The sequence below is a fragment of the Podarcis cretensis genome (genome assembly GCF_951804945.1).
Source record: "Podarcis cretensis genome assembly, chromosome: 13".
Classification (NCBI taxonomy): domain Eukaryota; kingdom Metazoa; phylum Chordata; class Lepidosauria; order Squamata; family Lacertidae; genus Podarcis; species Podarcis cretensis.
The window spans coordinates 20,646,621-20,659,681 of NC_137182.1; positions in this window are offsets into that span (position 1 = coordinate 20,646,621).

Sequence of the window (13,061 nt, forward strand, 5' to 3'; positions counted from 1 at the left end):
AAAGTCTTGATACATACAGTGGTACCTCAGGTTACATACGCTTCAGGTTACATACGCTTCAGGTTACAGACTCTGCTAACCCAAAAATAGTGCTTCAGGTTAAGAACTTTGCTTCAGGATGAGAACAGAAATCGTGCTCCAGTGGCGCGGCGGCAGCAGGAGGCCCCATTAGCTAAAGTGGTACTTCAGGTTAAGAATAGTTTCATGTTAAGAACGGACCTCCGGAACGAATTAAGTACTTAACCCAAGGTACCACTGTATATTGATATTCAATCTTATAGAGAACGCTCTTTCTCAGCTTAAGCTGAAGAGACTGATTTGCTTTGAAGGGTGTAGCCTGGGAAGAGAGTGTTTGGCTTGGGAGAGTGTGTGGTCTGGGGGGGAAGTCTGAGGGTTGGATAAACTGGACTTGTATTTCGCACCTGAGCCTGAGGTCTCCCACCTTGTTGGTGTAATGCAAATACTGTAGGCCATAGTGTAGAGGGGGGGATGGGGGCAGTTGCCCTGGGCTCAAAATTGGCACAAAATTCCAACACGCGGTGCTGGCTTAATACAGTTGTGCACATCTGTTGAAAATGGCTTCTCCTGTGCAGACCAGGAAATGACCTCTCCAGACAACAGAACAACTCTTCTTTTCTTTTCTCTGCAGCTGCAATATCCTGGGTGATGTAGACATTGTTAGGCAATTGAATGTGCATGGGTACTCCATCCATTTCCCTCCCACCCGCCCTGGGCACTGGCAATCCATGCCACACCACTCTTCACAGGATAGGAAAGTTGGAGGAAACCAGACGGTAGCCCCATCTCATCAGTACCTCTCCAGTTGCTGCCTAAGCAGGCATATTTTCATTTTGTTTCACTTTTAATTTGTATGTTGCCTTTCTGTTTACTATACACAAGGTGATTTACAAGATGAAGAAGAAACAAAATAGACGGGGGAGATTGCACATGTAATAACAATCTGATAAAATACAAAAAAGGTCACAATAACTTTAAAACAGTCAGCTTATATCAAACAAAGCAGTGTTCAATAATCCAGTATTCAATAGAATAGTAAATGGTAAAATTAAATATCAGCAAAATATCAGCACCTGCCCTGCACACAGAAGGCCACAAATTCATCTCTAGGTAGGGCTAGGAGAGACCCCAGTCTGAAATCCAGGACAGCTGTCAGTACGGACAGTAAGGTAAAAGGGTAAAGGACCACTGGACGGTTAGGTCCAGTCAAAGGCGACTATGGTTTGCAGTGCTCATCTTGCTTTCAGGCTGAGGGAGCCGGTGTTTGTCCACAGACAGCTTTCCGGGGCGTGTGGCCAGCACGACTAAACCGCTTCTGGTGCAACAGAACACCGTGACAGAAGCCAGAGTGCACGGAAATGCCATTTACCTTCCCGCCACAGCCGTACCTATTTACTTGCGCTGGTGTGCTTCGAACTGCTAGGTTGGCAGGAGCTAGGACTGAGCAACGGGAGCTCACTCCGTCAAGGGGATTCAAACCGCCGCCCTTCTGATCGGCAAGCCCAAGAAGTTCAGTGGTTTAGACCACAGCACCGCCCACGTCCTGTAGAGCTGTCAGTACGGAAAGTCAAACCAAAGGTCTGACTCAGTATAAGGCAGCATCCTATAGCTGTAATTTTACTTCCAAGGAAGAGGAAACAGAGCAAAACCTCACTTCCTGACTGGAAGTTTGAGAAGGGGCATTTCCTGAGGCTACAACCACACCCTAATTATTTTTATTTCATTTATTAGATTCTGTCAGGGGTTCAGGAGCAGAGACACAGGGGAGAGAGGAAACGGAGAGCGAAGGGGAAGAATCTGAGGGCAGCGTAGGGGAGTATGACAGTGGCCCGAGAGATTCCATGAGCTTCTCCAGCGATTCAGAAGATTCCCAGAGGGGGGCGCCGATGGCCAGGGCAAGGGGGGTCCCAGGGGGGACACACCAGAAGCAAGGGGCCAGCGGGGACTCCCAAAGCAGCAGCGGGAGATCAGGACCAGTTCCCCCACCAGAGCGGATTGGGGGGGGAAGAGTCCCATGAATCAGGGCCAGCGTCTCCTCCAGTAGGGAGAGAAGATGAGTCAGAGCTGGCCACGCCTCCATCGCAGAGTGAGGGAACGGAGGGGAAGTCAGGTCCAGCTAGCCCCCCCGAGGGGGGAAGCAGTGACAGGAGCAGTGTAACGGTCAGGAGAAAGGTTGCTGGCTGGGCGCGCGCGCCAAGTTCAAATGTACAGGCGCGCGGGACAGCAGGAAGCACGGATTGGGAGCCAGGTCCTAAAGCACGCCGGAGGCAGGGGAAAGAATCCGGGGAGTCAGCATCAGAAGAGTCCAGAAAGGGCAACACCCCAGCGGACAGGCGGACCCAGAGGAGGAAAGAGCAGAGGAGGAGGTGGAGCAAGGCTAGAGTCTTAAACTGGTGTCTGGGGGGTGGAGATTCAGATGGAGCTTCAGCGGTCTAGAGTTGAGATGTAGAGCTGCGCGCCGCGGCTTTAAAATAGAAACTGAACTTCAATAAAGACTTTTGTATGTAATAAGAACCGGCGTTGGTCCTTTGTGAGCTGGGACCTAGAGCAGCCCTGACAGATTCATATGCCACCCTTTACCATAAGATCTCAGGGCAGTTCACAGAATAAAATACAGGATAAAAGAACAAGTAAATAAGTAAAGCAAAACAGCAAAACAATAACCCACCGCCCATTCCTACAGACACATTTAAAGGTCTGGTTGAAGAGAAAGGTTTTCGCCTGGTGCCTACCAATATACAATGAAGGCGCCAGGCGAGCCTCCCTAGGGAGAGCATTCTATGAATGGGGAGCCACCACAGAAAAGGCCTGTACTCATGTTGCCACCCTCTGGATCTCATGTGGAGGAAGGCACATGTAGAAGGGCTTTAGAGGATGAACACAGAGTTTGGGATGGTTTATATGGGGAGAGTCAGTCCTTGAGGTATCCTGAGCCGTTTAAGGCTTTATAGGTCAAAACCACCACTTTGAATTGCCAGACAGTGAGGTTAGGCCAGGACTGGTGTACTGTCTTGTTCCAGTGAGCAACCTGGCTGCTTAATTCAGAGGCAGCCCTACATATATTGCGTTGCAGTAATGTAAGCTTAGGGGGACGCGGGTGGCACTGTGGGTTAAACCACAGAGCCTAGGACTTGCCGATCAGAAGGTCGGCGGTTCGAATCCCAGTGACAGGGTGAGCTCCCGTTGCTCGGTCCCTGCTCCTGCCAACCTAGCAGTTCGAAAGCACATCAAAGTGCAAGTAGATAAATAGGTACTGCTCCAGCGGGAAGGTAAACGGTGTTTCCGTGCGCTGCTCTGGTTCGCCAGAAGCGGCTTAGTCATGCTGGCCACATGACCTGGAAGCTGTACGCCGGCTCCCTCGGCCAATAAAGCGAGATGAGCGCCGCAACCCCAGAGTCAGTCATGACTGGACCAAATGGTCAGGGGTCCCTTTACCTTTACTTTAATGTAAGCTAGAGGTTACCAGAGCATAGACAACAGTAGTCAGGCTATCCCTGTCCAGATACGGGAGTAGCGGGGCCGCCAGCCAAAGCCGATGGAAGGGACTCCGGGCCACTAAGGCCACCTGAACCTCAACGGACAGCAGCGAATCCAGGAACACCCGAAAGCTACCTACCTGCTCCTCCAGAGAGTGTGTAAAGCCCTTACCTCAAGGGATCCTGGGAAGTGTAGTTTCTAAAGGGTGCTGTGAGTTGCTAGGAGACCTCTATTCCTCTCATGGAGCTACAATGTCAGAATGGTTCAACAAATGATCTCACTTCCTAGCAGAATTCTTGGGGGGGGCAGTGCTTTTTTTCTGGGGGGAAGCAGAGGTACGCATACCCCTAAACATTTTGTGAATCTAAGTTTGGCCTCATTGAGGGGCAGTATTTCAATAGGAGTAGGAAAATGAGAGTACCCCTAAACATTTATTTTTTTAAAGAAAAAAAGCACTGGGGGATTCATCAAAATGTATTACAGTGCTTTAAATGTATGGTGTGAATTTGGCCAGAGAAACTTGGGGTTCGTGTCAGTTCGTGACATCCCTGTGCATATGAAGGGACGACTGAAAAGGCTCCAACCCCCTGCATTGCAGGGATATGCAGCTGTCCCATATGGAGATCGAACCTGCAACCTTGGCGTTATCAGCCCCACGCTCTAACCAACTGAGCTATGGCGACCTCAGCTCATGGCAGGAAGTTTTAGACGATTGTCCACAGACTCATGCTTAGCCCTGCTGACATGCAGTACACTGAGTCAACTGCTACCTCACTGCAAAGGTGCACAGGAAACCCTCCCCGGCGGTCAAAGGTTTTAACGGTTAGGAGAGGATTTATTAATTGCAATTTATCCCTCCAAGTGCCCATGGGTATGGGCTGAAGAGAGTTTCACAAACCCCATCCTTGGCAGCAGCAAAATCAAAAGCATAGGAATTAGGTTGCAAAGCTTTTTTTTGAGCAATGAAATAAGCTGGCGTTCCCCCTCATACTTAACAAAGAATCAGGCAGCAACTTGCGAAGTAAGTTTAAAGATAAGATTTGCTTACTTTATAACCATGCATTGGTTGTCAGCAACAGTAGCAGTAAAAGCTATGCAGGCAAAATACTTATATTCAGCGCTATTTTTCTAGAAAAATAGGTGCCAGAGCTCACCACAAACATCTCCCTTGTTCTCTTAGAATGGCAATGGCACCCACCTGAGAGGTACCGGAGCTGAGCTCCAGTGAGCTCTGGCTGGGGAAAAAAGAAGAAGCCATGCTTATATTTACATCTTAGCAAGTGGAGGCATGTCTGCAGCCCATGTTGGTCAAAGGAAGAGAGAGAGAGGAGAGGAGGGGAAATGACACGGCACAGAGCCCTCTCTACCAGTCACATTTCTATGGTCTGAGTATCTGCCTGTCAGCAGTGGTCTGTGGTGTTAGCCCCTTCTCATGCCAACTAACAAGTGTGATAGGAATTTTGAGGTCTTAGATATATGTTAAATGTTCATAAGTGTACCAACCAAGCACGTACATAGATCAGCACAGGAAGACCATCCTGAAACCATTTTGATTCCCAAACTGAGCAAATGTTTTCTCTGCGAGGTCAAAGGAAAATGGAAAAGCCTCCCCATTGTCTTTTCCTTCATAAATCCTGTCTTAAGGGTATGTCTATGTTTGAATAGGTTGAGCCTGTGACCTGACTCAGGAACTAAGCATTTATCATTACAAAAGACTGGCCAGGCAGCGTATCCAATCAAATAAGCAGACAATCCAATCAAGTGACCATTAAACAGGTAACCTGTCAGACGAGATAAACAAGTCACTCAGATTTCTGTTTTAGACCACCTTTTCTGTGATGTAGGTATGATGTATCTGGGGGGTGGTCTTAGGTTACACCCCTTCTGTGATGTATGTATGATGTATGGAGGGGTGCTCTTGAGCTCTAGGGCAGGGGATTTAAATTGTCTATATAAGGGCCTTGCGTGCCATTGTTCTGGGTTCCTCCTCCTTTCCTGTGTGTGAGGGGAGCACCCTGTTGCAACAGATCAATAAAGATCAGGCTTATTAGCTGCTTTACTTCTCAATATTCTCTGGTTGGCCTCTGTTATTTTCTCCTACCAATAGGGAACCTACGTAAGGACTCTATATGGGCTCTTGGATAACCCATAAGGGGAAAAGGGTAGGTTTTGTTTACAACAGAAGAATATGCATATGTTAGGTTTGGCCGCTAATCTCCCATGAAAGCAAGGTCCTCTGCAGACCACAAGGCCCTTTTATTGGTTGTATTGCATTGCTTTGATGCCCCAAAGACCTCAGGTGGCATACATGGTTCCTTTCCTTCCTCAATTAATCCCCACAACAACAGGTGGGTTAGGCTGAGAGGCAGTGACTGGCCCAAGGTCACCCAGTGATTTTCATGACCAAGGGGAGATTTGAACCCTGGGCTCCCAGGTCCTAGTCTCACGCTCTAACCACTACTCCACACTGACCTGGTTTTGCTGGGTTAGGCCAAACAAGGCCTGTTGTTTTGTGTTATTGTGGGGAGAAAACACAGGCAGGGCACCCCATCCCCTCTGAGGTGTCCTTTACAAGTTTTGGCCTAACCAGCCTTCTTTTCTCTCTCTCTTTCTCTCGAGGTATTTTTCAGCTAAATCAGTCCTTCTGTCCATCCTCTGTGTCCTTTCCGACCTCCTCCCGCCAAGCAGGGGCCGGCCAGTTTTGTTTACATGGCGGGTTATCGGGCCCCCGGGCTAAACAGTGCATGCCTTTATCGCTTTGCCAATTTCTGTAGTGCTTGTGGCGTGAGGTTATTTCCATGACTTAAGAAAACAGCTCACGCCTGGCGAGACAAACACACACAATGAGCTCATCCTTCATTCGGATTCTTTCTGTTGCAGAACACCCCCTGCGGGAACGGCCTTGGGACAGCCTGGCTCCTGAGAGACTATTTGTATCTGATCGTTTTTTCTTCCTCCTTTCCCTTCCTTCCTTCTCTCTGCTTCCTTCCTCCCCTCTGCTATAAAACACAGCCCGTTTCACGCTCGTGTGTAATAAATCCAGCTTTCAGGGAGGGAAAAAAAAAAGCTCAGGCTTTCGTGGTTTATCTCCCCCCCAAACCTCCTTAAGCCTGAAATAAGTCTCCAATTTGACATAATTACACCCTCATTTTGAGGGGTGAGAGCTATTTGTAGGGACTTAAGGTCTGTTTCCTCTTTACTTCTGCTCTGGCAAGTGGTGGGAGGTGGTGTGGGGGGTATGAACGCGAGGAATTGGGGGCCAGGAAAGTGAGGAGAAGAACGCAAGAAGAACATTGCAGAAGGAGAAGTAGAGTCCTGCTGGAATAGACCAGAGGCCATCTAGTCTAGCTTATTCTCACGGTGGTCAAATAGATGCTTACGGAAAGCTAGCCAGCTTGACCTGAGAGCACTAGAATCCCCCCCACTAGGGATGGGGGAGGAACAATGATGATGAAGATGAAGATGATGATAACATGAGATGAGCCTGCTGGATCAAGCTGGATCTTCTCTAGGATCCTGTTCTAACAGCGATCAACCAGATTCTTATGGGAAGTCAGCAAGCAGTAATGGGAGGCACCAGCTAGGGAACCCCCCCAAGGGAAGAAGGTTCAGAGCCTGGGGATAGGTGGTAAGATGACCATGTATGGTCAGAGGGAGAAGGAGGAGAAGTCTGGGAAGAGGAGGCATTGGAAGCTGAAGAGGTAACAGGGCTTCGTGAGCAGGGAGACTCTGTGGCAGACAGAAGTCCAGAATCAGTGGCAAAAGCAGAGGCAACTCTACAGGATTTTGGGAAGGGGTCTTTCCCAATTCTACCTGAAGATGCCAAGGATGGAACCCGGGACATTTCTGGTACTTTGTCACTGACCTATGCCCCTTCTGGCAGTTTTTGAGATGCTGGATGACACTGAGGTCCAGCGCCGAGGGCCTTCTGGCGGTTCCCTCGCTGCAAGAAGCCAAGTTACAGGGAACCAGGCAGAGGGCCTTCTCGGTGGTGGCGCCAGCCCTGTGGAAACCCTCTCACCAGATGTCAAAGAGAACAACAATGACCAGACTTTTAGAAGACATCTGAAGGCAGCCCTGTTTAGGAAAGTTTTTAATGTTTAACAGACTATTGTATTTTAATATTTTGTTGGAAGCCACTCAGAGTGGCTGGGGAAACCCAGCCAGATGGGTGGGGTATAAATAAATTATTATTATTATTATTATTATTATTATTATTATTATTAACAGTTGATAGTAACGATGCTCCTGCGTCAGGGATAATGAAACGGACAAGCTTGGATGAGGCCAGACAGTTGCTTAGCAGAGGGTAGCGAGTTTGCTACGGATGCTCGCTCACAGGGAAACTCTCCATTCCTTGAAGGCTGTTGGTACAATTTCATTCCTTCTCTGGAACAAGATGTGGCCTCCTGGCTTCCTCCTTGATAGAGACCAAATAGAAGTGTGCACTGCTTTTTTTATGGTTTCTCCCGTTGCTTAGCTTTTCAGCCATTATCCTCTGCTGCCGGGACACATTTTCTCAATCAACCTTGGCAACTGCGCAGTCTCTGCTCTCCTGTAAACAGCTGTGAAATAAACCAGCCATATGTCTGTGGGGTTGATTGGATGCAGAAGCACAGGGACCTGCTTTTTTGGGGGGCGGGGGAGTTGGGACACGTGCCTGGAAAAGTGCAGTGCGGACAGTTCCAGCTCCATTTTGGCCCTTGTGACATCTTTCGGCTCCACCCTGGATTCTACAAAGCAGAGCTTCCTAATTGTGTGTCGTGATACGTCAGTGTGTCAACTGCAGTGTGTAGTTGTGTTGTGTTGTGACGCTGGAAAGGGATTAGTTTAACCTCCAGTTTTGCTCGTAAAACTGAATTACTGTGTCACGAAATGATGCATGTCTAAAAAGTATGTCACCAACATGAAAAGCTCTGCTGTGAAGCAACACTACCTGAGCATGTACAGAATTCCTCCCATTATTGTCGAATGAATGCAAGCAGCTCCCATGCTCCTGGGACTGGGAGGAGATGGAGTGGCAGGTAAGGATGCTTGAGGAATTCAATTTGTGCTAATCCAGATACAAATTGGCCTGACCCACACTTCTTAGACAAATGCGTGGAGAGGAATAATGTAAATCTCATTTGGGTTTCACAGCTCTCTTAACAATGCAGTTTTTGGCTCAAGAAAACATTATTTTAAAGATGAAATGTGCACTTCTTTTCCTTTTTTTAGTAATATTTTATTCTTTTTTCCTATATAGAAAACTACATTTGTTACTCAACAATTATATTCCAATTCAACAAGTGAATTCCCGCTTACCCACCAGCAAAGTTTATAATTCAAATTACACACAATTGTGTTTTAAGGTTCCATCTTATCTGATTTCATCCTCTCTAATGTGTTTCTTAACATATTCTGCTGTTTTCCTACACTTCAAACCCTGCTGTGGTTTTTGCATATGAATAATATCTTTTTATATAGGCTGGAAATGGTTTCCAGTCTTCTTTAAAAGATTCTAAATCTGTATCTTCTATCAGTGTCATCAGTTTTGCCATCTCTGCCTGTTCCAAGATTTTCATCAACCGTTCTTCCTTGGAGGGTGTGTTTTGAGTGAGATAGGAATGTTTAGAAAGCGAACTAAAATCAGCTGATCTGCTAGCAGGGCTGTCTTAAGCATATGCGGTGTCGGGGGGCAAAGATCCGCACAGCGCCCCCCCCCGATTGCCCAGTTCCAGATCAGCTGGAGGGTGGAGCCAGCCACCAACCTCAGCATCTCACTGGCTCGGTCACCCCTGAACTCGCAGCGCAGAGTTGCCCGCAGCAGAAGAGCCTGCCGCAGCGCTCCAACCAACGGGCTGGCTCTTCCCCAGACTCAACTCTCGGGCCGCAGACTCTCAGCCTGGCACCCCTGAGAGCCTGGCGCTCGGGTGCCCTGCACCCCTAGCACCTATGGATAAGATGGCCCTGTCTGCTAGGGTTGCCATATTCCTGACACCTGCAACATTGTTGGGCTCTTTTTTTAGGAAGACCCCTAAATTGTTAAGCTTTTTTCGGGAAACCTCCAAATAAAATTGTGATTTTAAGCTTTTCCATTGCGTTATCATATGTCCATACCAGGGGTCAGCAAATTTTTCAGCAGAGGGCTGGTCCACTGTCCCTCAGACCTTGTGGGGGCCGGACTACATTTTGAAGAAAAAAAAATGAACAAATTCCTATGCCCCATGATACGGAAGGAAGGGGGGGGCACCTTTCCTCACCTCCTCCTCTTTGAAAGGGGGCCCGAGGCGATGACCTCGACGGCGCCCAGCTCCTGAAACCTCACACTGCTGCACAAGCACCACACTATACCCCTTAACTTTATAAAATTATATTCTTCCCTCCGGACTCCATGATGCTACCCTCAGCGCCATAATCCTCGAACCGACAGGTCACGTACACAGGAAAACCTTAATCCTGTCAGATGGTCCAGTCAAGCCCTTCCTCCGGGCAATGCTAGGTAACGGGCGATGCATATCTGTGCCATTGTCTTGCCATCACCTGTACTCAGGAAACGTTTATGCATATCTCTTTACTCTATGCAACCCCTACCTTAATGAAGTGCTGATCTATGCAACCCCTACCTTACTGAAGTGCTGATCTATGCAACCCCTACCTTACTGAAGTGCTGATCTATGCAACCCCTACCTTACTGAAGTGCTGATCTATGCAACCCCTACCTTACTGAAGTACTGATCTATGCAACCCCTACCTTACTGAAGTGCTGATCTATGCAACCCCTACCTTACTGAAGTGCTGATTTGCGCGACCCCTACCTTACTGAAGTGATGATCTGTGTAAACCCCCACCCACTTTCCTGAAGTGCTGATCTGTGTAATCCCACCTCTTGTGATGTATTCGTGACGTTTTCTGTATTCTGGGACATGGAGGGAGTTTCAAAAACTCATGTCACCCCTTTCTCACTGTTCAATCTCGCCTTGAACCTGTTGCGCAATAAACTTGGATCTTCTGCTGTTTGCTCCTGTCTCCGGCTGAGCTCATTTTCCTCCGCAGGGACCCATGGACTTAGTCCGATGAGCTGGGTGGCAGAGCAGCCTTGCACCCAGATTTTGCCGTAACACCCACAAATAACCCAGAGATGCATTTTAAATAAAAGCACACATTCTACTCATGTAAAAACATGCTGATTCCCAGACCGTCCGCGGGCCGGATTGAGAAGGCGATTGGGCTGGATCCGGCCCCCGGGCCTTAGTTTGCTTACCCCTGGTCCATACCATACCAATTTGGCAAAATTCCGCCCGACAACATTTTTACACCCGAAAACCGGGACATGGCAAGCCTATGATCTGCGCTTGTGAAAAACTGTGCATGGAGCTTCACAAGTTCAGCTGATGCTCATTGTGATTTCAGGTGACTGACAGGTGGGTAGGAAAGACACCAGTAGTCTGGCTCTTTGGCTCAATCCACTTCCCCACTGGAGCTCCTGGCCAATCAAAATGGGAGTCATTTACAGGTCTGGAAGGAGGCAGGAATTCTGTGAATGGAAATGACATATACTTTCTCTCACCCTCTAAAATTCCTCAAAACTCTCCCATGGTGCGTATTTCCTGAAAATCCTCTAGATGGGTGAATATTTTATATTCCGTTGCAGCATTCAAATGCTACTATAATAGTCATGACTTCCCCCAAAGTAGCCTTGTGAAAGGTGCTCAGATTTCCTAGGAGACCCCCTTTGCTGAGCTGCAATTCCCAGCACCTTTAATAAACTACAGTTCCTGGGATTCTTCAGAGAAAGCCAGAAGAGGGCTTCAAATGCATGGTGTGGATTAGTGACCTTAGAGCCTGCACTGAGACTTCACAGCCCATCACTAGACGTGGCATGAGAACCCAGGGTGTGCCAAGCTAATTGGTGCCTTTGGATGGTATGGAAACAGCCCTGTGTTTCTAGCCTTCCTGGTTGGCATAAAGTATTTATTCAGGGCTTTTCCAAATGATCTGTTTATTCAGCACTCATCCTGATTTGCTGGCACACAGCTTATGCTAAGGTTAGACTATGCTCGGGCTTTGTACCACATTTATTCTGATACAGTCATACCTCGGGTAACAGATGCTTCGGTTGTGCGATTTCGGGTTGCACACTGCGCTGAAACTGGAAGTACAGTGGTACCTCGGGTTACATATGCTTCAGTTTACATACGCTTCAGGTTACAGACTCCGCTAACTCAGAAATAGTACCTCAAGTTAAGAACTTTGCTTCAGGATGAGAGCAGAAATCGTGCTCTTGCGGTGCGGTGGCAGCAGGAGGCCCCATTAGCTAAAGTGTTCCTTCAGGTTAAGAACAGTTTCAGGTTAAGAACGGACCTCCGGAACGAATTAATTACTTAACCCGAGGTACCACTGTACTGGAATGGGTTACTTCCGGGTGTCAGTGCATGCGCATGCACAGAAGCACTAAATCGCGCTTTGCGCATGTGCAGAAGCGACGAATTTCGACCAACGCGTGTGCAGATGCGGCGCTGCGGGTTGTGAATGCTGCGGGTTGCGAACATGCTTCCCGCACCGATCATGTTCGCAACCCGAACATCCACTGTATGTTTATAGGGTGCTTATATTACAGGGATAATCCTTTCTGATTCACTTACAAGGTGTTCATACATCTCCCCATTAATCATTTCTTCATTCCACACTTTTCAATGCATTTCCTTATTCCTCTCCAAAACACCAAAAAAGTGTATTTGTTGCCCTTAGAGATGTGAAGGTCCAGGAAAACCCCCAGAGAAAATGCCCTACTCCCCCTTGGCGTTGTTTTTTTTGGGGGGGGGTATGGGAGAAGGTAGTTTTCCCCACCCCACCCTATTTTTTTCCAGGCCTTCACATCTCTTAATTGCCCCTATGTCTTTAATCTCTTCTAAATGCGCAAACCTAAATTTCTAGGATGCACTTGAATCTTTACTGCAAAATGCTGACAGCCCGGAGGCAAGCTTCTTTTTATCCTTTTTATTTATAATTGATGTTAAATGCATCATAGTATCTCACATGCAGGATTTTTAAAACTCACATGTTATCAGCTTGTGTGTTGGGAGGACTGATAATTTTGGGGATCAGAGCAAGTGTGGAGGAGGAATGCAATCAATGGTCCGAGAGGCCAATAGGTGAATCCCTGGCCAGCAAATAGCATCTTCAGAAGAGGGGTTTTCCTCAGGACCACAGTAGAAGAGCAAAGGGTTGCCTTGCAGGATTTCTGTGGGAGCTAGACTGGTGACTAGGAGTGGCCGCCGAGACCACATAACACCGGTCTTGAAAGACCTACTTTGGCCCCCAGCACGTTTCTGAGCACAATTCAAAGTATTGGTGCTGACCTTTAAAGCCCTAAATGGCCTCGGTCCAGTGGCCTCGGGTGGCGGTGTTTCTATTTTGCTTAATGTATGTAGAGTTTGGTGTCAGCATTACTCGTGCCGGTTCTCTGCTGTTCACTTGTGTTCCTTTGGTGGTGAGAGAGGTTGGGGTTGGCCTAGGGTGTGATTGTTTGTTTGTGATTGGCTGTGGTAATTGTTTTCATGTGTGAGTGGGGTGGGTTAACTGAC